This window comes from Microtus oregoni, unplaced genomic scaffold, assembly GCF_018167655.1.
Source record: "Microtus oregoni isolate MIOR12 unplaced genomic scaffold, Mior012 000032F_ref0000030, whole genome shotgun sequence".
NCBI lineage: Eukaryota > Metazoa > Chordata > Mammalia > Rodentia > Cricetidae > Microtus > Microtus oregoni.
The window spans coordinates 17,877,508-17,900,036 of record NW_024543091.1 but is presented as its reverse complement, the minus strand read 5'-3'; positions in this window follow the sequence as shown (position 1 = coordinate 17,900,036).

Below are 22,529 nucleotides of genomic sequence, written 5' to 3'. Positions count from 1 at the left end.
GAAGCTGAGCGTGTAAACTATTTTCTCAGACTCAAGTCTGAGATTCTCAAAACCTACAAACCAGGTGTGATAATACACATTTATAATTCTAGGTCTGGGGAGGCACAGACAGGAGGATCTCAGGGGGCATTGTTCTCTAGATAGTGTACCCATAAGTGAACTTGAGATTCAATGAGACCTTGTCTCACAAGATAAGGTAGAAAATAATAAAGCAGGATGCCTGGCATTGTGTAACTTTTCTACATACACACACACACACACACACACACACACACATGCACACAGATGTTAACAAGTCAACAGTAGGTGAACTATCATATATCAATATCCAATCAGTTTTTAGTAAGATTTTGACACACTGTGTCCTCCCCGGCCCCACCCCACCTGGCTAAAGTCAATCATGGTCATTACATTGTTTCATGCAGAACTTCGGTCTATCCTGCCTGAACTGAAAGCTGCTCTCTTCCTCTCCCTTGTTTCTTTTCAAGGCCCCTCAGGAAGGCCTTGTGATTATCACTGTGTTTTTCCTTTGAAATCTGCGCCATCCACAAATGGGCTTTCCTGTCCTGTGCATCTCTAGAGACCTGGTGTGTGGTGAGCTGAAATATTGCAGGTTATCTCTGTGTTGTTAGGAGACTTCAGTCTGATAGATAGGATGCTTCCATTCCCAGGAGTCAAGAGCTATCTGACTTCATGGTCTAGGTCTCTGCTACCTTCACTCCAGAGCACCGCATAAAACATAAGGAATTAAGCAGAGCTCATTTTTTACATGTAAAGTCTGGCTAGGATAACTATTGGCCTGATTACAAATGGATTTAGAATCTATACTATAGACCCCCACGAAAGGGGCTAGCTCTGTCACAGCCCTTTTTCTTCACAGCATAGAGAGTTCCCTAGGAAAGGTCAAGAGCGCAATTAGCAGTTGCCATGGGAACTCATGGGTCTCACAAAGAGATACCTGCAATAATAAAAACAAAAGAAAACAAAACAATTTTGAATAAGTGTTCCTACTCGTTATTTCATCGTATCCTCCCAAGAACCCTCTGAGACAGGTGTTTCCATATTAACTTCTTTCTGATGATTAAAATCTTATTTATATAGCTTTATTATGGAAAATTTGAAAAATATAGGCAAAACAATGAAAAATTGGCCCCTTGTTTCCTTCCACACATAACCACTCTTGCTAGTTTAGAGCATATATTTTCAAATGGTCATTTTAATGTGCTTGTTCTTTTTTGGCAAAGATTATTGTTTGGCATTTCCTGCTTCCCTTGTTTCTCTGATATTCATGTTTCATGATGGTAGAGTATTCCATGACAGACATACTTGCTCTAAGTCATCTTCTGTGCTGACATTCATGTGGCTACTGCCTGTTGTATTACTAAATTAAATGATGATGTGATGAAAAGATTTGTGTATGTCATGAACCAAAGATTAATCGATATGGCTACATTTCTTTTACATTCATGTTTCTTGTCTTTTTTTTTTCTTTAAGAAGACCTTGTTACATAGTTTATGGTAGCCTCCAATCTGGGGCAGTCCTTCTGTCTTTCTCCCTAGTGCTGAGATTACTGGCATGTGCCATAGTGACTGGCTAGGAGTGGCAGAATTTTAGAATGAAAGAAAGCTATGATTCCCCTCTTCAATTAGGGACAAGGAAACTGAGGCATGTTGCAGGGAGATGTATTACAAAATCAAGCAATTAGCAAAGCTAGGAATTCCTGATTCAGAATCCCACGGGGGAAAGATTTTACCCATCTAATCTGACAAATACAAATTCATGAAAAATAAGTACTTTGGAGCTGGAGAAATGGGCCAGCTGTTGTCTTAGTTACTTTTCTTTTTTTTTTTTTTTTTTTTTTTTTTGGTTTTTCGAGACAGGGTTTCTCTGTGGCTTTGGAGCCTGTCCTGGAACTAGCTCTGTAGACCAGGCTGGTCTCGAACTCACAGAGATCCGCCTGCCTCTGCCTCCCGAGTGCTGGGATTAAAGGCGTGCGCCACCAACGCCCGGCTCTTAGTTACTTTTCTATTGCTGTGAAGAGACACCATGACCAATACAACCTGAGGTTTTGATGCAGGACCAAAGTCCATTATCAGCACCCACATTAGGCAGTTCACGAATGCCTGCAACTGAGCTCCTGGGGATTCAATACCTGAGTACCATCATGCATGTGCACATGTACGCTGACATACACATAAACAATTTTTTAAAAATTAATGTTAAATACCCCCATTATTTATCTAAATTATTTTCCAGCAATGGTCAATCCAAACAGCCTGCCTAAAATCCTGTGATTAAACAGAGTGAAGACTGCAAGCTTTATGATTGAATTCAATTTATGATTGAATTATTGAAGTTTTTATATGGTCTGTTTTTCATCTTTCTTCTTCAAGTTCTTCAAGATAGTAACCGCGTTGACTTTTTTATGTGTTTGGGAGTTGTAGGTTTGCTTGATCATTTTGCTTAATTGTTTTTTAAAAATATGATCTTTCTCTATCCCTAGTCTAGCTAATTTTGGCCTTTTTTTAAAAAAAAGTTTGTGTTCAGTCCTTGGTTTTCAATATATTCTTGAATACTGAAGCCCTCTCCTTTTTTTGATGTCAGTTACCCCCCTGGATCCTGCTCTCTTCACTCTCATATATTCTGACCATGGAGATAATTTCCTCCAAACTTAGACCCAATTCGCCTTGTTTCTACCTTGTCGGATTCTCTCCATTTTAGGTAATTTGGGGCATAGCCAGCAATGGGCCTGGTCTCCAGTTCCTACCATCAGCAGCAGATGCTGGTGCAGGGATCACGTTTCTCCCATCTTCACCTGCCTTGGCGCGGTATGCAGACCAGGGCCCATGCCTCATAACCTGGAGTTTAGCTTGCTTCTCCGTATAATATATTGATGTGTAGTATCTGGCCTGCTCCAGAATCTTTAGGTTATCCTTATCTAACCAGTTTTGATAGCTTGATCTTGGGGATCGAAACTGTAGCCTCCTGATGATAGCTTTCTAGGGAGTAGGCCACAGACAGTTCAAGTCTGTGCCTGCCCTTGAGTGTCAAAGAGAAATAGATTTAAGAGATTCCAGAAGTCCCTAAAGTAAAGCATTTTCAGAAAAAAAAAGCATCATAAGCTCTACTGTTGAATTAAAATGCAATATATAAGATAAAAATTCTCAATCATGGGAGATAGGGAGATGACAGCAGTTGCGTGGCAAGGAAGAGAACCCAAGTTCAGATCCCCAGAACCCAGAGCCCATGAAGGAAGCCGAGTGCAGAGCTGGCAGATAGGTCAGCAGGTAAAGGCTTCCAAGCCTGACAACCCAAGTTCAGTCTTAAAGCCGGTGAGAAATAGTCCTAGAAATGGCAAGGTGGACCCTGGAGACAGAAGGGTCCTCTGGTAGAAGCTTTTGGCAGCTCACAGGCCGACTAACCTGACCTAATGCTGAAGATCAGGTCTGTGAGAGTCTTTCTCTCAAACCTAAGATATAAAGTGTCTGAGGATTAGATCTCTGACTCCCACATGTCCACACACAGACAGACAGAGACAGAGAGAGAGACAGAGAGAGAGAGAGAGAGAGAGAGAGAGATTCCAGAAGGCTTCATTGGAAGCATTGGAAGTTATCAGTTCATATCCCTGCCCAAAGCTCAGATTTCAAATGCAAACCAATTGAGTAAGACCTTCTGAACAGGTCTATTTTTCATATACAAACTGGACGAAAGTAAATACTTCCTGAAGAATAAGGCTTCTAATTATTGTCAATGTGTCCCAGTGCTAATCATGCATTTGGTACAACCAAGAGAAAACCCTCCCCTCCAGTTTGTACTTTTTATAAACAATAGTCATTTCTCAGAGAAATTTCTAAGATACCCAGCTGAGTTTCCCAGAGAGACTGATGGCCTGTGTGCCCTGGAATATGACCTGCTTTGTCCTTGGAACTCTTTTTGTTAAAGATAAATGCAAGATTTGAAAGAAGGCATACCTCTGGTCTGCCTGACTAAAATTAAAAGATGCTTCTAGGCATAAATCTGGAAATACAACTAAAGACAGATGTGTCTCACTCAAATACACACACTTTAATTCAAAAAACAGAAAAAAGAACTCATTCCCACAACTATTTTTCACACAACGTGGAATTGTTTTCATGACTAAGAAAACACCTTGGTTAGTCAAAGAGTTGAAATATTCTTACCAAAACAGCTTAACCTGGGCTCTACCCTAACATGAAAGAAACTTCGCGTTAAAATATTATTGATGTTGATAATTAGTACTTCTAAATGATTTTAAGGGCTTTTTATGCAATTATAAAAAATTTGGTTGTCGTAACATTGCTAAATGCTTTGATGCCTTCTGCCTGTTGCCCTTGGTCCCTGCAACCCTGACACGTAATTTATTTCTCTTTTGAGTGAACTCTAAGCATTAATGTCCATTAAGGATTCCTGAAACAAAGTCTAGAGATTACTTGGAGCACTTTCAGTAAGATGTACTGATTAGCATTAATAGTTCCTCTGTCCTAGACAAGGACAGTGTTTTGTAACTTTGTTTCTGTTTAACCAGGCTCTTCCTGGGCTATAGCCTGATTTCCCTCATCTGTGGGCTTTTCTCCTTGGCTGTGTAGAACCCGGCAAGCTCAGTCTGCCAGGTGGAGTAGGAGGGCTTGAGGGTGAGCACAAAATAAGATCTTTTTCTTTGTGAAACAATTGTCGGCGAGTCAGAGGGAGGGAGCGCCTTAGTTCTTAATGAATGTTCATTTGCTGCCTGTAAAATGTGGCTTTCACATCTGGCTTCCTCCTTCCCTGGATCAAGTCAAAGGACTAAGGGGGAGTCCGCAGCCTCCATGCTGTGTGGGTTGATAGTACACAGGAGTTAAGTGCTCGCAGCTTTGTTTGCTGAAATTTGTCTGAGACCTCAGGCACTGGCTACCCAGATTAGACACCTGCTTAAGTGCAGGTCTCTGATGGGCATGTCTGCATCTGCCCAAGGGATGGTCTTCTGTTCAGTGTAGGATATAGTCATACCATGTACGCAATTAGAAATGTCTTTAGCAGAAAACCAGCCCCATGCACCATGTCCCAGGCAAACCGTTTTTGGTCTTGCCGAACACTCAACGTTTACCGCCACCCTCTTCTGCGGTTCATAGGATCAAAGCTGGGGCCTCTCACATGCTCTGGCTGTTCGAGCCACAGCCCCAACTCTGTCCTCTTTTTATTAAGGACCCAGAGGCTGAGAGAGGTTAAGTCGTTTACCCAAGATTTTGACAAGAAATGCAGCATATCCCTCAAGTGTCTTGTAAGAAGTGAGACTCAATCCACAGATGCTGTTGGATCTGGGATGACCGTTTTCTGCTAATTAAAACCACCAGTGTGCAAAGTGCAAGTAGTACAGTGTTGTGACTTTGGCCAATTAAATCCTGGATTTTCTCTCTGATTATCTCCCTCTGCCACAGTCACCTGAAATGTATCCATATGGGTGTGTTGAAGGAAGTAAGAAAAGAGAATCATTTTACTCCATTTTTAGGCATCGCTTGCTCTAGGGTGTTTGCTTGTTTTGATATTTAACACAGAGGGAGGTAGAGACCTCTGACTTGGTGTTGGTAAATCATTGCAAGAGGACCAAAAAAGCCACAGGCTGAATTCTGACAAGGTGACAGTGGAGCGTCCCCACTGAGCGTTCCCCCACAGCCCCTTGTCCCATCTGGCAGGCCTCTGAAAATGTTCATTTAGGAATTTGCCATGTGTTGCTGGGGTTGGGGGAAGGGGCGATGCTGCCTCTTTCAGGGAAAACACCTCTGTACCCAGACAACCATCTCTGGGAAGACCATCAAAAAAGTTAATTGGCCTAAGATTGGGCAAGAGTGGGAACATCAGGCTACATTCCTGAAGTACTCTCCTCCAGGGGTTTGGAGCTCTGAAAATTTCTCCACTGATAAGCCTGACAGTGACAAATTTGTGGTATTTTCATGACATTTCCTTTGATTTACCTTGAAATGTGGCTGGCTAAATTGAGTCAGGCAAGCTTATGATACCGGAAGTCGTACTTTGATTTTGGGGGTATTGATGGGAATTTTTTTTTCATCTTTGTTTTAAGGATTTAAGTCTCTAATTTGAACTATTGTCATGGGCTTGGGAGAGATTTCATGCAGTACAGGGTTTGTCTGGCAGCATGAAAACTTGAGTTCTATCTCCCAGAATCCGCACTTTACCAAAAACCACACAAACAGGCACGGTGACATTTGCTCATAATTCCACCACTGAAGTATCAGGAACAGGTAGATGGCTCTTTGGAGCATGCTGGCCAGCTGGCCAAGCCACTAGGCTTGAATTCAAAAACAGTAAGAGACCCTGCCCAAGGGGGAGAAAAGTGGAAGTGGAAGGTGCCTTGGGTGTCATCCAACTTACACACACACACACACACACACACACAAACAAACACACACACACACACACACCTAGGGCATTTTCATGTAGCAATTTAGAATACTTTACAATATGACAACAGTTTTATGTTTATTTTGTGTGCACTCATGCGTGTGTGGGACGCATGAGTCTAGGAGAAATATAAGGACCTAAGACCTTCATAGGCATCCCTTTTTGCCAATCTAGATAACTTTAAAAATGCCCCATGAGAAGTGCCTCTCTCGCTGATGATCTACCCTTCTGTGAGCTCTGCCTTCTTTCCTTTTTGGCTTTTAAAGGAAATAGGAGAATGTTCAAGGGGGTTGTCTTTGATTATGAATGCCTCTGGATTTGCTGAAACAGGTCTGACAGGACAGCCTGCTGTTTAGAGGAGATGGTTTTGGTGTGGTAATTTAGAGGCGGTTCAGGAAGCTGTTTATCCAAGAACAAGCTGGCGAATAAAAAAAAATCTGATAGTTCATCTACTGTATTTTATATGTGAGAAAACCAAGTCCAGACATACGGAGCAGTTAGCCCAGGCTGTCCATCGAGCTCAGTTAGCCCAGGCTGTCCATCGAGCTCACTCTGGACTCAGGGTTGTGAAGTTTGGGGGTCTGGAAGAGGACTCACACCATTATTCCCTTCCCTCCTTAAAGTTTCTCTTTCTGCAGAGACCTTTGCTCTGCTGTGGGGCCTGTTTATGAGACTCTGAGACATGACCTTGACTTTATTTCAGTCACCCTCACAGCAGCCAGGCCCCTGGTCATTCTTTGGTGGTGGTGAGCAACACCCTTCACCTACCCCATAGCTGTAAGTGAGGTGAGCAACACCCTTCACCTACCCCATCAGCGGTGAGGTGAGCAACACCCTTCACCTACCCCATAGCTGTAAGTGAGGTGAGCAACACCCTTCACCTACCCCATCAGCGGTGAGGTGAGCAACACCCTTCACCTACCCCATCAGCGGTGAGGTGAGCAACACCCTTCACTCACCCATCAGCCATGAGGTGAGCAACACTCTCCACCTACCCCTTGAGCTGTAAATGAGCAGCTTCCCTGAAGTGGCCAGCACAGAGAATCAACAAGGCGGTTATTTCTACATGAAAGCTTGCTTTGCCTCGTGGAGCTTGCGTGTCTGTCTCATGCTTTCTTCTGGGCACAAACAATGGAAGTCATGGACCCCGAGTCAGTGTCAAGTCCATGTGATAACTCCATTTTACTAAATAGTACTGTGTGTAGAGCTGGAGAGATGGCTGCGAGGTGAGGAGCATTGATTGTTCTTCCAGAGGACCCTGGTACAATTCCCAGCACCTGCATGGTAGGTCACAGCCATTTAGCATCTAGGCCTAGGGAGTCTAACACCCTTTTTTGACCACTACATGTGTGTGGTGCTTAGGCATACATCCAGGTATATATTTAAAAAAACAATATGTGCTTGTATATTCGTTACCAAAATAAATTAACATTTAATATCAGACTCCACAGTTTATCAAGGTTTTGTTTTTATTTGAATTATCACAACAGTCCTTTGAGTCTTACAAAGATTATCTGTATTCTCAATGGGTAAATTCAGGTCCAGAGAGGTTTAATGACTTGCCCAAGGTCTTTTGGCCAAAAGTCAGAAACACAGGTGGGCTCAGATACAATTCTCATTAGAGCGAGTTGGAAGAAACTTATTCTTTTCTATTCTCAAGTAAAATACATTCTTTGCATTCTTAATACTAATATGATCTTCCTTTTGGAAGTCTAATTCTTCCAAGGATTCTTTCTTCTGCTGCTGCCCACCCTAGATATAGATAAGAACCCCCACCCCAAGGTCTTTCCCCTTTCCCTAATAGAAAGCATTCACACTACATGACTATTATGTGTCAACCGAGGGTGAACTCTGTTCAGAGAAGATAAGAAATTTAAATCTTTGCAAATGTAAGAAGAGAAAGAAAAGATTTTCCTACCAGAGGACTGATAAAGGGGCAGGGATTGACAAATGCAGGATGTTCAGCTCAGCTCGCAATCAGTGCTTACAAGGGGCATGTGCAGATGGGGTCCCTGCAGAATGGTCCTACTCTTCTAGAATATTCTAGATTAAGTTTGTGTTCCAGTTTTTGAGACTGGAGTTTCTTTATGTGTTTGACTCTCTCCCCCAAACCTGAGCTGGGGCTTGGTTTAAATAAGCTGGAGACAGGGTTTAAATACTCCTCCTGATAGGCTTAAATTATTTACACAGCTCACTTCTAAGAGGCGTATATGAGGGAGCAGACCTCCTCTTGCCATGCTTTCTAGAGGTCCTATCTATACCAAGGTCTAAAAGATTTGCCTTGGGCACCTTTCTCTTCAAGCCTTAACTTCCACAGAGAAACTTTAACTATGCTAATTACGTTTCTCTGGTCCTTGGGTTCTGTGAAATGCAGAGATCATCTTCTTTTACCTTTCTCGTGTCTGTGGAGTCACAGATACAAAGTATCATAAGTCCCACAGAGAAGAAAGGGGTTCAAGTTCAAGCCATCTTCAGGGTCAAGTTGATTGTTTTTCCAAGTGAGGAGGACAAAGGAGGAAACTCATCTTTCATGAGTTTACACTGTTGCTTTTGCTTGCCTTTTCTAGAGAAACCGAATTCTGTCTTCAAAATTGCTCCTCCGTAAAAGCAACAACAACAATGTACTATCCCCAGTTAGAGTGCTATAAATATGACCACGGTCTTTTAAAAGAATATTGCTTTTGAGAGGAAGTATAGCTTTATGCTCTTCTCCATTTGATTGTCTAGGATATCTTCACTGTAAAGAATAATGTAATTTAAGATTATATTTATATAGATCAGAGTTGCCAGATAGAATACACATTGTTCAGTAAAATGTAAATGTAAGAGAGACAGGTTAATAGTGGAAGTTCCAACTCAACTTGGCGTTCTGTATTTCACCTGCTTCCGTTAGCAACCCCAACATCAGTATGCTCTCTGCTCGCCTATATAGACTATTTATTGGCAGTCCGTATCACAAAACTCCAAGAGTTTGAGCCGTTTTGAAGAGGAAGACTTGCTGTCTCTGAAGAGACAGATGAGAAGCTTCTGCCCCGTGCCTGCTACTGCAACCTCCCGGATCAGGCAGCTTTCCTGGAAAGAGATTCAGAATCTATTATGAGTGTAATCATCATGAAAAAATTTGATGAGAACACGGCACCACGCTGCATAATAACTTTAAGTAGAAAACCCAACGCGGTGGGATTTTCATCAGGCCTTCGCGTGTCAGGAGAAAAAGAGTTCCACACTCAGCGAATATAGATAGGTCTGTTTGGGGTTGCGTTCAATCCAATTGTGCGTGGGGGCTGAATAATCAGGAGTGACAGCCTAGGCACTTTCTCTTCAAAGTGATTTTACAGAAGGTACGGCTTCCTAAGGAAAGGATGCCTGCCTCGCCAGTAACGCTGAACAGGCACTAATGTATCCATTTATTGGTGCTGGTGTCATGAGCTGGAGTCACAAATCATATTCGGGTTTTAAGAGCCACTCACGGCTGCTTTGGGGGAAAGGGGCTTTCCTAGGATAAATGAAGCTTCTGAAACTTCTTGAACACTTCTGCAGTTCCCTCAGAGAGTCTCTGAGGGTCTTTGCAGAAGGATCTCGCTTCACTTTGCAAAGCTAAAGTAAACACAATGAAAAACAATAGTCTAGTTTTTCTCAATAAGGCATGGGGGTCAAATTTGAATTGGGCTATGTAATTTCAGCTTCCCTTAATAAGGCCTTTGGAAAACGTTGGAGAAGCAAGTGTGTGATTTTGGTCTTGGCTCACAACTTTGATACTTTTTTCCCTTAATGTCTACCAAGGGTTTTCATAACAGATCTCCTCCCTGAACGACGTGTTCCATGGTTAAGTAATAGGTCCAATGCTGCAGGGTGCCAAATTTTCCAGCGACTTTTACTTTCCAAGGGAGGGTTAAATAGTTCTCTTAATAACTTGAAAGAAAAAAAAAAACTCAAGGTTTACCACAAAGTTCTTAGTCACAAGTTAAATGGTTTCAGCAGTTTGATTGTTTTGAGCCTCTTTCGCCCTAGAAGGCTGAAGCATAAGAGCCGTTCTAAAGCTTCGATACTCTGAAGCTGAGCGCGGACTGCTTGCGTCAAAGCTTATAACCATTCTCTCTGACCGGTGCCATTTGCCAGCTACTACTTAGTTCCGCTTGTCACCTGTCACCTGTCAATCATCTTGGGAACATCTAAGGATCTGACTCATGCATCCTCTATGCTCCCACCATGCATATCAATGCTCTCTGTAGAGAGTTAGCTATCATTCCCCGATGAACATTTATAAATACAGACACATATATAACACTGTGTGTGTGTATGTGTGTCTGTGTAGCTGTAGTTTTCTTTACCATAAAAAGCTATGCTTTGAGTGAGCAGGAAGGAATATTTTTTTAAAAAGGAAACTCAGAATCAATGGCTATATTAAATTAATCATTCCACCGTGCAGCTCACTCTTGTCAGAGTGGGTTGGCATTGCTCTCTTGTGCCTTCTGCTTGCCTAGTCCCATGACCTCTTCCGTATTGGTAATGAAGCAATGAGCTTTTTCCTCATGTTCTTCATCCCGTTTCACTGCTGTCTAGGCCATGTATGTATACATATGTGTAAGCATGCCTGAGTAGGGGTGCCCATTTACGTGCAGATCCATGAATATGCAAATGTTGCGGAAGTCAGAGGACAACCTCAGGAAGAGTTCCTCAGATGCCATCCACTTTTATTTTGTAGACAGTCTCTCATTAACCTGAAATCTGCCCATTAAGCTAGGCTGGGTGGCTAGCAAGTTCCCGGAAAGTGGTGCGTCTTCATCTGTCTCCTCAGCAAAGGGATTACAAACATGCGCCAGCACAACTATTTTCTAACATGGATTCTGGGGGGTTGAACTCTCGTGTTTGCAAGGTGAGTTCGGGAGCCCTGTGCTGACCGAGCTATGAGCCATGCAGTTAGTTGATAAGAGAGTGGGTGAGCTCACAATTCAAGGCTTTGGAGTATGTCCTGTGACCAAGCCCAGCTCTCTGTCACTGGCTGCCAGTGGCATGTTTCAAGCACACACTGCATGACCTATGACCAGAGATCCTCACAGGACCTTTCTTGACCTTTCTCTCTCTCTCTTCTCTTCCAGGGATCTCAGTAACGAAGAAGACACACACATGTAAGTAATGCATTTTGTTTCTGTCCCAAGTTTTCTGAAGAGTTGGAATTCGCATATGTCTGGCTGCTGTGGCCCTTCAAGCATAAGCCAATGTTTCATGGTCAATAGTGGTCATATTTTCAACCTGTAGTGGTCGGATTTGGCACATCTCCACCTGTTCGTACTGAGTGTGTGTTGATGAGCGAGGTCAGGCATAAGCCGGTGAATTCTGGTGTTCCAAGCCACAAATCTTTAGAGTCACCACAAAACCTAGCCAGGAGGATCAGTTACTTATTGCTCACCTCTTATTCTGGATCCTTCTTAGAAGAGTTTCTAGAAAGCCCTGATTTCTTTAAGCTTCTCTCTCCTTTGCCTTCCCACTAGCTCACACGTGAGGTTGTTTTGTTCTTCTGTCTGTGGAGCAGAGATACTGAGGGGATAGAGGCGCTGCTGCACAACCATGACACGCTCCGTGGGGGCCCTGGCAACCGGCATTGATAGCTTGGTGTGGATCTGTGTGCTGGCTCTATCCTCTGTATTCATCCCACTTCTCAGGGTCAATCGCCTTCATCAACTGCCTCACTCAAATCCCACCATCAACTTACCAACTCATGACAGAGGAAGGTGCTGTGATCTGCAATTGGAGCAGTGATGTTTGACTGAGCCTTGAACTGCAGGATGAAACATTGTATTGCTGATGCAAGCAGTCAACCTTCACTGTAGTGGACCAGCATATTATTTAGGCTTTGAATGAATGGAGTCTTTAGAGTTTGATGAGTATTTTAGACCACGGAAACGTGCTACCTGTGAGATGTGTTTGGGCATCTTCCTAAGGCCAGCATTGGATCTATTTTTTTTTGCACAACAGAGAAATGACAAGGATATATCCCCACATTTTTCTTCATTCGACTTTTTACATTTTTTTAATTCCATGTGAATCATGGGGGGGGGGAGCAATATCTATGCAACATCAAAATAGTCTCACTTGTGCCTCAGTTGATTCTCAAAATCTGCTCTTGGGTTTGTCTGTCTGTCTTTCTGTATTTGTAGAAAAAAATAAGGAATTATCATGTTTATTTTTTAAAATAAAAGACGTATCTTGTAATGAGAAGCTGCCTGACATTTAGGGCCCAGTCTTACAGTTCCTCTACGTGGCTCTCATATCTCTCCATGGGATTGCTTGTTTGAAATACCACGGAAGGTCCAGCCCAAGCTAGGTGATGTGTGGTCAGGATGGCACCTCCACAGTTGCAGTCACTGTTCCCCCACCTCAATCAGGCGAGTCTGTGACCCTTAGTTTTTGGGGGTTGTTCTGTCGTTGTTCTTGTTGTTCTTGCTGTTGTCGGTGCATAATTGAGCTCATGCTGACTGAGAGATTGACAGCGCAGGCCACTGAAGTCCTCTGTATATCCGCAGGGCAGGCATGGTACAGAGAGCTTCCTTGCACAGCCTTGCCCATGAGCTCGTCCCTGGCCTGGAGGGACCCACTCTAGAGGTGGTAAGTAATCCAGTCTTTCTGCTAGCTCCGTCCTGGGCCGCTCCCAAGCAGGGCCTGTTGATTGTGCCTACTGTTTATGGTGGTTTGGGGTATGGACCTCTCGCCACTTAGCTGCAGACAGTTGCATTGTGGATTGGCTCTTAGATACGCAGACCACAAAACCCAGTTCAACTCCATTAGATATGAAGAGCCTATCTCGAATGATGACGTCACAGAAGGCAGACGCCACAGATGTTGGTATTGTATAGACAGTCCATCAATAAACACGTTCAAGATGTTGCATCACTGAAAACAACTTATGGGCCTATATAGAAATCCATGGAGGGATTTAGGAAACAGCCTAAGAGTGGTGACTAGAGAGGGGAAAATATACTTTAATAACAGACGATTTAACCAGGTAGGCCTTTCTTCAAAGGCTTAGAGAATTTCATCTCTGTCAACCTTAAAAGTAACAGCCAGAATAGTGGTTTCTTTCTAACCTTGAGAGTCAGTCTGGGGTGTCCAGCCTTCTGACCCCTCTACACAACATTGCCATCCACCATGTTCATACTTGGAAACCTCACAATTCAATTGAGTTATTATCAAACTGTTTTAAATAAGCTTGTGTTTTTGCATGGGGCCTCAATTATAGCTGCCCTGGGCTTCATGAGGCCTGAGGGTTGCAGGTTGGACACCCTGGAAGACTTACTAAGCATGAGGTACCTGTAGAAAAACTCAAAGCTCCTAAGTGACCTTGACTGAAAGATTCAGGTCAGATGATGTCAGGATGTTTGGGGAAGGTTAAGATGATGTTTAACTTTTCTGTGTGGGGGAGATGCCCCGAAATAAAATATCCCCATGGCAAGTTGGAAAGAATAGCACTCAGGCTGTGGACACAGGACTGTGAGCGTCAGGAGAGATTTCACTCTTCCAGGTGCTTGAGTGTGGAAGCCCTCCTCTGTGCCATCGGAATTTAGATTGCTTTTGCCATCCAGCTTGACAGGTAGCCCTTCATGTTTCTGGTCTTAGCATCTCCACAGGGCCCACAGCAGGAAAAGAAAACCAATCAGTTCTTTCTTTAATACTCATCACCCAAATGATTTCTTCCTTAGACTCTGTCAGGATTTTCCTTGAAAAAGGAATTGTCCTAAAATGCTTTGTAGTTCTCTCTCTCTCTCTCTCTCTCTCTCTCTCTCTCTCTCCCTCTCTCAAGTTGTTAAATTTCAGCTCCTCTTAACTCCTCTTGACATCTGTTCTTCAAGAAGTTTCACTACCACAGAAGTATATGAAGTCATTTCTGTACTGGTGCAAGTTTTTCATTTTTAGCCAGGGTTCTGGTAACCTTGGCCAAGCCTTGACTATATGATAGTTGACAACCCAAGTCGCCCTGAGTTAGTGATTTCAATCAGGGCTTTCTAACTACCCTCCAAAAGAGATTGTTCAACTTACAAATTAATATACGTAGTTGCCAAGTGTATCATCAGACCAGTGTGTCAGGTCACGTGTGTACCACTCCAAAGTGGAAGAACTATAAAGTGAACCTGAATCATTGTGACACTCAGACAGGTGTGAGCCTGCGCTCTACACACACACACACACACACACACACACACACCCCACAGTTTGGGGCAAACTGAACCACAAATTTCATGAAAGGACATGAGAATACTAGCCTCCAGGAAATCCCTTAGAGAGTCGGGTTCTCCCGTACACTGAAGGATGCCTAAAGGTTGGGCTGGTTGACTCAGGGGAAAAAGTGAAAGCTTGGGGGTTTCTCGTGCTAAGTCATCGTGCCCGAATTGGTTGAGAAATTCTTGCATCTGTAATGGTTTGCAATTGTTGATAGGAAATGCTGTCATTCGGTTGTAGAATGGGAACATGGAAAAGCATCTTTACTTGTGGGATAGGGACATTAGATCAATTTCACACTGTGGTGCGGAATTTCAATTTCGTTTTCATGGTAATTACATAGCACATAGATCTCGCTGGACACTTGCAAGAATGCTTACTCTTTGTTTGTTTTGAAGAAGTGTTCCGGTTTCTTTTCCTGATAAAATAATACTGAGTAGATAATATCTTTCTTCTTCTTCCTTCTTCTTCTTCTTCTTCTTCTTCTTCTTCTTCTTCTTCTTCTTCTTCTTGGAATCAACTGCTATTTGGGATTTTCAATTGTCAAGGACAACTGGTCTTTCATTTCTGACTTCTTAATCTAATTCTGCTTGAACAATTCTGTCTTTACTAAAATGCTGTACAATGCCAAATACGGAGCTAAAAACCTGCAATGGGAAGGGAAGTTAGAGGGATGGCTCAGTGGTCAAGGGCTGCGCTGCTCTTTGAGATCACCCAAGTCTTGTTCCCAGTATCCACACCTTTAACTCCAGCTCAGAAGATCCAATATCCTCTTAGAGACTTCTTCAATACCTGCATTCACATGGCAGATATATACACATTTATAGAAATTTAAAAGGAAAAGAAAACATGCAATGGACCAAGTTGATTTGTCAATTTTTCATACAACCTTCCCTGTCCCAATGCCAACAGAAAGATTGTATCCAAATAGTTCAGAAATATTTTAGTATTAACACAAATTGCTGCTAGCAGATAAGTTAGTACATCCTTTTATGTTTGGTTGTAACAGGCTAACACCTAAAGTAAATTATTAAAGCACTGTATTATTTATAAATAGATTCTGATTCTCCCGCAGTCAAAATATTTTAGCACAAATCTGAAGATTCCTTTAAGGTGCTATCTCTTATGTCCCTTTAAAAAGTGTTTATTGCAATCATTTAAAATAGAATAAATTAATGTATTCACCTTTTTAAATTTATCTATATTTTATTATTTTACATGTTTGAGTGTTTTGCCTGTACACACACATGCCCATGATGGTCAGAAGATAGCTTCGGGTACCCCAGGACTAGAGTTGTAAGCTGCCATGTGGGTGCTGGGAATCTGGCATTGGGTGCCCTGGGTCCTCTCCAAGAGCAGCAAATGCTCCTAATCACTGGCCCAACTCTCCAGCCCCGCATTCACTTTTTACCCCCAAGAGATGTGGCTTTGAATTTGACTTAAAGAAAATGAGTTCTCAGGCCTCAATCTTCCTTCCTTGGGTCTTTGTGAATCCCACAAAATAAACCCAACAATTTGTCACAGTTGTTACAGTCTACTCAGAAGAACCAAGAACCAGAAGAAGCCTATTTTCTACTTTGTTTTCCTTTCCTGGAAGCCACTCTTTGATTGTAGATTCTCAGCAACCTCAAACTTGAGGCTCGCTCACAGTGCACTAAAAGGCAGGCACTATTCCTGGTAAGACTACTGGAGGGTGCTTTGATGGTAGAGTTAAGGCTACCTTGTCAACCCATTTGACTCCCAGCAATTCTAATCTCAATTGCTGACAAGGTGTTTCATCAGGACATTAAGACAGATGTGAGCCTTCTTTTAGTGGGCCTCTCTTCTTGTCACTTGGCTCACTGACAAATTATCCAGAAAAAAAAAAATCTTAAGTTCATGCTCATAAAGTAACTGGAAGGTTCATTGCTAGAGCTATTAGCCATCCCATATATAAAACTTGATAACCATGGGACATGACCAAAATGCAAATGTTCATGCCTCACAAGGCTATCTGCTCTGTGCTGGCAGGTCCTTACCCTCAAAGACTCCATAGAATAAGAGACAGGGCTGGAGTAAGACATGGAGAGCAGGGGCATAGTAATAGGAAACAACCCAAGGTGCAAATATCAGGACAGCCATTCCAGAAGGTTCCACTCATGACCAGAAAAGCAAATTTAGCTCGAGCGTAGCAGAAAAGAAAAGAATTAGAGGCCTTCTATACAGGATCTGGATGCTGTGATCCAAATATCTAGGAACAATCAAGTAACTTCAATGATTTCACCTGGGACCCTAGAAACTGTCTGCTGTTTGTCTCCCTTTGTTCTCAGTCTGAACAATACCCACCTACTCCCTTCAAGAGTGACTGGATGAAAGAGGCCAAGTGTCTGGCAAAGAGTCTGGAAATGACTTCATTGTTTAGAGACAGTCTGTGTGGCGACAACTCCACCCTCCCAAGTTGTTCTGTGGCCCATCATATTAAAAATAAATGGACTATACTTGGCCCTGAGGGTTAGCCCAAAGCAGACAGTTTTCATAATCTTAAAACCCAACTTCAGGGCGAGGACCTGCGAAGGCCATAGAAAAGCTGAAAGTTCAGCATTTCCATCAGCTGTCAAATGCTCTACACAGAGCTCTTCCGGTCATGCATTTCCACCTAGACCTCCTGGTGCTGGCTTTTCTGGGTTAGTAGACTCCAGAGTCGTGACCACTTTAGAAGGAAAGCTTTTGTCTTCCTTTCTATCCAAGTTTGCTTTCTATCGCTTTGATAAAACACCATGACCCCCAACAACTTAGGGAAGAAAGGATGTTATTTGCTTACACATTCCAATCACAGTCCATCATGAAGGAACTTAGGGAGGGAGCCCAAGGCAGGAATCTGGAGGCAGGAATTGAAGCAGAAGCCATGGAGAAAGGCTGCTTACTGGCTTGCTCCCCATGGCTTGCTCAGATTGCTTTTTTGTATACCCTAGGACCACCTGCCCCAGAGTGGCATGGCACACAGTGGGCTCCCACATCCATCACTAATCAACAATAAGTCCCACAAACTTACCTATAAGCCAATCCAACGGGGGCATTTTCTCAATTAAAGTGCCCCTTCCCTAGAGGACCCTAGTTCGTCTCAAATTGACAAAATCAGGACACTGTCTCATATATAGCGTAGGTTCCAAGGGTGTGTTGAGGTAGTAACTGACTCTTTAAAATTCTGTCAGAAAACAAAATGATCTGACCTGCAAGGTACTGGTGTGTGATTGATGGTTTATTGCATGTTTAAGAAACTCTTCCTCATGATTGGGCTGAACTTTAAGAGCGAGCTGGGAACTGCTCTAGAAGGAAGCTCTGTGGGTAGAGCACTTGCCATGAAAGCATGAGAACCTCAGTGCAGATTCCCAGCACCCATGTGTTAAAAAGAAAAGCAAACAAAAAATAGGGATGGCCATGCACACCCATAATCCTGGTGGAGGCGAGACAGAGGCAGGAGGATGTCTCGGGGTTCCTGGCCAGCCAGTCTAACCAAATTGGTGATCTCCTGGTTCCAAGAGAAACTCTGTCTCAAAAAGTAAGACGGGAAGAGGCCAAGGAGGACAGAGAGCTGGTGTTGACCTTTGTCCTCCTTGCACGCAAGCACACACATACCCACACAAATACACACACCAGATGTAGGAAGGAAAGAGAAAATGGGACAGGAGAGAGAGAGAGAGAGAGAGAGAGAGAGAGAGAGAGAGAGAGAGAGCAGAGCCAGCAGTGTGTGCACCACTGATGAGCCCTTTCCAGGCTGCATGTTGTGTTTAACGCTGCCTATCTTTATCTCCTTCCATCTTCTCGTGAGCTCCATTGACTTTCGCCCTTGCAACAAGTTTTAGATAAGAAGATGGATCCAAAGAATGAATCACTTAGCTTAAAGGAGTGAAAAAACTTGTTTACTCACCCAGCTGGTCATGGGCAGAGCCCAGACTCCGAACCAGATGAGACTGCCTGTTTTTTCGCATGGGAGAGCCACGCTGCCATCTCTAGTATGGGCAGTGGCCCATCCTTTGAGGCATTTGGTGAGAGGCCTTTTGTAGAGCCCTTCACAAATTCTCATGTGTTTCATCATGGCCATGGCTTTGTGATGTAGGCCATTCCTGTTCTGAAGATGGAAAGTAAGACACATACACTAGCATGCCCCCAAGGACACAGGATTTAAAGAGTTCTAAAGCCAACCATCTTCTTTAGAGTAGTTCTCCCACTCTATAGCAGAAAAGAAAACTAAGCACAACATAGTTATTGCTATAACTGCCTGGGGCTTTATTTCTTCATCATTTTCTACTTTAGTTTTTCACTGTTATTATGTGTGTACACACACATAATGTCTATGTACAGGCATGTGTGCCATGGCATACATGTAGACATTGGAGGATAGCTTTGTACAATTACTTTTCTCCATCTGCCTTTGACGACCCGGGGCTTGAACTCAAGTTGCTAGGCTTGTACAGCACTTACTGAGCCATCTTGTAGGCCCCTGATGTTGGTTTCATTGTTGATGCTGATTTGGTTGGTTTTTTTTATGTATATATATATATCTATAACTGTTTCGTGTATTTTCCATTGGAAGGGCCAACCTATTTCATGACAGGAGAATATTATTCCCGCTGTATGGGAACAAGATGGTCTGTTGGCAACTATCCAGCCTTCCCATGTTAAAAGGATCATGTTTCATCTGCTTAATCTCCTAACCTGATCCTTCAAAGATGCTGAACAGTCAATATCACTGTTCATACAACTCAGCTGATCCCATGACAGGCACAGGCACAGCCCTTTGGAGGCTCCTATGCTTCAAGTCAACTAAAGCCCCAGCCACTTAGTGCATGGCTGACGGCACGAACTGATCTTTGGCTGAAGCAAAGCCTTTCATTGTTGTCCGTGCCGTGCAGAGTACGCATTCTTTTTTGGCTCAACCTGATTGTGGATGCTGAACATCCGATGACCATACAGACAGTGTGATTCAGCACACACTGTGGTTTCCTTGAAGCCTAACCCAACCAAGCAAACAAGTTTGCAAGGCAGAGTAGTTGGGGAGTGGAAGGTATCTGAGAGATAAGCCGCTACAGGGCTGGGGAGATGGCTCGCTGATTAAGAGCACTTGCTGCTCTCGCAGAGGACTGGAGTTGGGTTCCCCAAACCCATATTGGGCAACTCATATCTGTAACTCTAGCTCCAGATGATCAGATAGTCCCCCCTGGCCTCTGTGGGCATCAGAGCGTGCGCGCACACACACACACACACACACACACACACACACACACACATCCACGAGATTAAAAGTAGAGTAAATCTTTTTTAAAAGACAGTATTAGGTTTTGCTGATGCTTAATCTTACCTGAATTTAGGATTTGATCTTGATTGTAATCTCTGCAGGCAAGGAATGAAAATGCAAAAGAAGTAGAGATTCAATTGTGTTTGAAACATGAAGAACACCTTCACTCTATACTGACTTAAGCAATAACATTAAAACTTTACACGAATTTTTGAGTAAAATTGCTGCCCATATCTGCACTTTGTTGCAACTATGATTTTTATTTCCAAGCTAATTCCCTTCTTGCCTTTGATGGCTCAAGGTGCCTCCTAATAGAATGTTCTCTACTTGCTCCACTTCCATCTCTGGGCAAATATTTCTCCTATATAGCAAAGATGGCTACTTTCATCTTTTATTGTGTTGACCACCTAGCATTAATTCTAGCTTTTAATTTCTTAGTCAACAGCCAAGTGTAATTATTAAAAAGAAAAGTTGAGTCAGGCATGGTGACACATACCTGTGCTCCAAGAACTTAGAGGGCTGAGGAGAAGGAGATAGATTGTTGACAGTTTGAAGCAAGCCTGGACGAGAGTCCCAGGCCAGGCTGGCGGTGCCTCGTGAGACCCTGTCTCAAATAAACAAAGAAACAACTGCTAAATAAATAAATAAATTGTCGACAAGAAAGGGCTAAAATGTGATAGATTATGATTTAGGCTCAGGAAAGGGAGCTAATAAAGACACCTGGCATTTGCAGTTTTCACTTTGGGGGTAAAAAGATTTTATGATGGAAAAATCCTGAACTTTCATACCAGAACCTAGGGAAGGCAGACAGGCTGCACAGCAGAGGAGCAGAAGCCTGGAAGAAGGCGGGGGAGGGGGAAGCGGGCAGGTTTACTAGCAGAGCCGCTCATACTCCTAAATCGTTGCTTAGAACTGCATGAGGCCCCATGTAGCAAGTTCACCCGGTCCCCTCCATCTCTCCTCACGTACTCTACACCTCCTTCGGGAGTGTGTGTGTGCATGTGGATACCAGTGGGTAACCCTGGTCCTTGCTCCTTAAGCACCACTCACCTTGAATTTTGAGACTCTCCCATTAGCCTAGAACTTGCCAAGTAGGCACAACTGACTTGCCAGCGAGCTCCGGGGATTTGTCTGTCTCTGCCTCCCCAGTCCTGGGAGCATATGCCACCATGTCTGACTTTTTTATGAGACTTCTGAGGATTGAGCTCTGCTCCTCATGTTTGCAAGGCCAGTTCTTTATTGACTGACAACTATCTCCCTAGCACCCCTTGCCTCCCCTCTGATTTGAGGGATTCTTTATAGCGAAAGTGCTGCAAGCAAATGCAGGGCTGAGTTTTTGCTTACCGACTGTGCTTTAACACCTGTGAGCCAAGCCCACAGGTGGTGACCCAAGCTCTGTCTAAAACCATGGCCATAGGCATGATCACTAGGTCGGTTTGCTCTGTGGACAAAGATGTGGACCCACGTGACCAGAGTCAACTGTTACCAAAGAAGACATGGGCAATGGGAAGACATGGAGGTTTCCTTTCTCTCATGACCAATAGGAGCTACAGAACTCATGGGGAAATGCTGTGACCCGGAAACATTCATTGTCTTCCCACCTTGTCATTTAGCATCATCTGAATCAGATGTTTCCTGCCTCTGCCCCTTCTCTGAGCCCAGGGGGAACCCTGGTCCTTAGCTAGAAGCTTCTTTGCTGCCTGTGCTTGTGATGGGCTAGTCTCACCGGACAGAAAGAGCCGGTCCCTTTCGCTCTGTCTCCCCAGCTGTAAGGCCAGTCCTCGCCATGTCATTAAAATCAGAGGCATGGAATGAGCCCTAAAGCTTAAAAAATACATATGCACTTTGAATTCCAGGGCTAATGGTTCTCCTTGCTTGCTTTCATCCCAGGGCTAATTGGCCAGGGCTTCTGTGATACACTGGGAACCTCTGTCTCTTCAGCCCTTTTAACTCAGCTACAAATAGCTTGATAAAAATTTGAACCCCAAATTCCAAATCTTGCTCACATCTTAGGTAGATGAAGGAAAATGCACTGGGTTAGCCCCTTTTCATCACGAAGAATCTTTCCCTCAAACAACTGGAAAAAATGGGGGGAACTACAGTCTTTTTCTCACAGCATGTTTTTCTTCCTTTGCCTAAAATGGATTTCGATGGTTGCTCTTCAGGAATAAGAAGGTCCTGGCAAGGCGTGTCTACCCCCTGCCCTTCCTTTGGGCATCACCAAGTATATTAGGTTCATTTCTCTGTCTCCCTTACATCGTGTCTTTTTGTGTTGACAAAACTGAAAATCCAGCTCCCCTCCCCACCCAGTTGGGGCATTGTCATAACTGATTGTCACCAGTCCATGCTGTGCCTAGATGGGATCACACCAGCGCCCCTAGAGATGAGGCGAAAACTGAACTCTGTCCCCCGAGGCCAACGAAATAGCTGTTTGGTCCCTCGTGTGAAACTTCCTAATAACTTAAGTGGGCAGCCTGTGGGTCCCTGGAGGGCTTCTCCACAAGAGCGTTCCCTCTCTTTGTTAAGATTGCTTATTAAAAATGACTTTATAATGAAGCTGCCTCAAATAGCAGTTCTTTTCCTGGTTGTCCTTGAAGCGGCAGCAAAGAACCTCGAGACAAC